The 3,406-nt window shown below is 62.6% G+C and overlaps 1 pseudogene; it reads right to left on the bottom strand.

Annotated features, from left to right (window-relative positions):
* Positions 1-1,254: 1,254 nt before the first annotated feature.
* On the bottom strand, positions 1,255-2,644 carry LOC112122374 (annotated as a pseudogene).
* Positions 2,645-3,406: the final 762 nt, after the last annotated feature.

Genomic DNA, 3,406 nt, shown 5'->3' with positions numbered 1-3,406 from the left:
GCTGAACAGGTGCAGTTCTACCGTGGCCCCCCAGCCCTGGCCGAGCAATATACCAAGATGGGCATCTCTCACACCTGGCAAACCTCCCCGGGAATGCTCTGTCTTCCAAGGCACGTGCATCTGGCACGAATCTCACATTTCCGTGTATTCTCATGAAACGTCAACACCCACCAGGTCTTCGGGTTCCTTAAGGCCAGATTCCTGGGAGTGCAGACACCCCTCGGATCAGCCCAGATCTGCTGAACACCTGAGCACCAGGGAAGATGGCTGAAGCCGGGAGGGGGCTGAGCACGTCTGAAAAAATCAGACTCAAGGGCTAGTCTCTTGGGCAGGGCAGGCCTGAACCCAGCGAGACCGGTAGCCGGATGCATGAGCAAGAACCAAGGGGTGGTCTCGGGGCAGCCAAACCTGGTTCCTTCAGGCCTCAGACAGGTGCCCGGGGGCTGAGGGGACGCTGCAGGCCAGCAGCGAGGGCGCTCCGGAGATCAGCTGCTGTCACTCTGATGGTGCGAGTGTGCCAGGACTAACCCCACGCAGCCGCGCAGCGCTCCCGCAGCCTCGTGGCAGGAGAGGGGCCGCACCGCAGCCCTACCCGAGCGTCTGAACACGGCCGACAGATTAAAAGACTAAACGCCCGTTACTCAGAGAGACTCCGGAGAGAATCCAGCCCCGCGGAGGTGGAGGGAGAAATTCTATCACCCAAATATGCCCCAAGGCCACTTCAGCGAGACCAGCCTGTGGTTCGAGCTAGCAAAGCTGGCTCCCAAATCTGACACCGTACCAGGACGTAGACCCAGCCGGCAAAGCAAGAGGCAGGTTGCGATGTGCAGGGCCTGAGAGTTACAAGCCGGCTGATGAGAGCCGTTTGACCCGGCGTGAAGCAAGCCGGACGCTGCCCGGGCGTTTCAGGGAGGAAGGCAGCCAATGACCTGAGATGCAGCTTCCCTCTCGGCACTAGCGTTACGGCATTAAAACACGTCAAATCGGCCCCGCTGCCAATTTCCACCTCCGGCAGGAGCCTGCCGCGCCGTCCGGAGAGAGGAGGCGGCAATGGCACAGGTAGACTCGGCAGCAGCAGCGCTTTGGAACGAGCAAGTCGGGGGCCGACCGGCTGCGGAACCTAGGAGTTTTCAACTCGTGCAGGACCCAATCCTGCAGCGCCAGAGGAGAAGTAACCGACTATCCTCAGCGCTTCGGCAGGGAATCGGAGCGGCCTGGGCCTGGACGTGGAGAACGGACAGGAGAAGCGTGGCGTTAGGAGCCCACGACTATCTCCATCAGGCGGTCGAGGTCATGCCAGTCTCTCCCCGCCGTGTTGCAGGGCGCTGCCGGGTCCCCGCTGGCCTGGGAGGGCTGCCGGCTGCTGGGCGCGTCTGCCCCGAAGCGCTCAAAGCCCGAAGTGTCGATGTCGGAAAACAGATCGTCCCCGGCCAGGTCACTGAGGTAGCCGGAGTCCAGGATCTCAGAGCTCCCGAAGAAGGAATCGGCAGGTTTAGCAAACTCAGCGCTGGCCAGCAGCAGGTCGGCCTGCGGCCACGCTTCCCCCAAGGCAGTTCCCAGGCTCCGGTTTGCTGCGGCGTCTCCCGGCGAACCCCGGCGAAGCTCCTCAGCCGCACAGCGGCTGCCCGTTGTCGCCAGCCCGTGGCTCTCTCCAGCGTCTGGCTGCCGGTGGCTCTGGGACGCGCCAGCTCCGCTTCTTCCACAGCAGGCCTGGGGTCTGCAAGCGAGTCCTGCGGGCCACCGGGATCCCGTGCCGGCTCCAGAGCCTCCAGGATGGCGGGGACGGCAGAGGCTGCAGAAACGTCGAGCCCCGCTGTCTCCGCGTCGCCCGGGCCATTCGGAGGCTGGCTCGCCGCCTTGAACCAGGACGTCACCTCCCGGGCCAGAGACTGGGGGGTAACTTCTGGCTGGACAGGAGGTGGATGCGTAAGGGCCGGGGGATTCAGGGCAGGGAGGAGGCTCTTTTCCAGGCACATCTCTTCCCGGATTCGATGGAGGGTGTTGCAGATCAGCACGTGGCGGTGTAGGTTAAGCCTTTTCTCCACGCATTCCTTCCTGAATTTATCCACCGTGGCGTAGAAGAGACACCGGCGCAGCTGCGCAGACAGCTCGGCGTCCTGAGGCGCCACCGCATCGCTCGAGACATCCTCCCTCGCCGAGAGTTTGCGCTTCTCTCCCGCAGGCATCGCTCCCTGCAAGGCAGAGGTGTGTGTGTGGGGGGGTGAGTTAGAGAAACCGCAGCATTGTCTTTCTACAAACCATCTCAGACACACACCCCCCCGAAAATCCGGCAGCAGCCTTTATCAGCTAGCCGAACTAGCCACTAGCCACAAGAGATGCTACAGGGCGCCTGCTTATTTCAGTCAAGTCTGTTCCTCCCACTGACTCTTCGTCTCTGCAACAGAGCGCGTTACTTCTACACACCCGGGACGGGGATCCCTGCGCTGCAGCCCCCCAAGAGACACAGGATGCTTAACGGCATGCGGCAACGGTGCCAAGCAAGGCCGGGACGTTGAGAAAAGGCACGGAGCCACCTGGACCAACCAGGGCGGAACGCCGCAGGGGGAGTTTTAGCCTCAGGGCACGTCTACACTACAAAGTTAAGTGGACTTACGTTGGCGTCCAGCCGCCACAGCCAGTCCATCGCGTGTGCACGTCCACACGCAGCCCCCAGTGCCAGCGGCGTGCACCTCACCCGGAGCGTTGGCGCCGATTGTGCCGGCAGCGCGGGGGATTGCGGAGAGGCGCCCGGAAGGCAGGAACATCGACGTAAGTGACGCGACGGCTACACTGACCCCGCGTCGCCCTCACTGCGTGGACCGTGACTCCGCGCCGCGTGGGGGGTGGAGTTGTTAAGGGGCGTAGCGGGGCAGTCGGCCGGCTCACTCACTCCCACGGCAGAAGGGATCTCTCTCTCGCTGTAGTTAATCCAGCCCGAGAGGCGGATCTAGATCGACTGTCAATCTAGCAGCGTCTACACTGGCTCCGCTGGGTCTCTCTGGGGTGTGAGGTTTTTACACCCCCCCGCAAAGTAGCAATGTCCACGTCAGTTCTGGTTGCAGGCCAGACCACAGAGGTCACCAGTGGTGTGAACCTGGGGGTTTAATCGCACTCAGTGAGCTCCATTGAGATAACCTGATTAGGGGAAAGGCCCATTTCTACACGAAGGAGATTTGCAGCCCGGCAGAGCCTCCCAGTTAGCGCCGGGGCAGGTTAGACCAGCGAGAGTTTTCCCCGGTTCCGAGGGGAATCCGCCACCCCGGCAAAAGGACTTGGCCAGGATCATGGCATCCACACAGGGGCTGTCGCCCACACAACGACCTCAGCACAAGCAGCCCTGTCCCTCCAAGCGCCACCCAGCTGGGACGGGATCCTGGCCCTCCGCTCGGTCAGAACGCCCGCCCGG

Source organism: Terrapene carolina, unplaced genomic scaffold (assembly GCF_002925995.2).
Source record: "Terrapene carolina triunguis isolate 2854851 unplaced genomic scaffold, T_m_triunguis-2.0 Scaffold10686, whole genome shotgun sequence".
Lineage (NCBI taxonomy): Eukaryota > Metazoa > Chordata > Testudines > Emydidae > Terrapene > Terrapene triunguis.
This window is presented reverse-complemented; position numbering and strand designations above follow the sequence as displayed.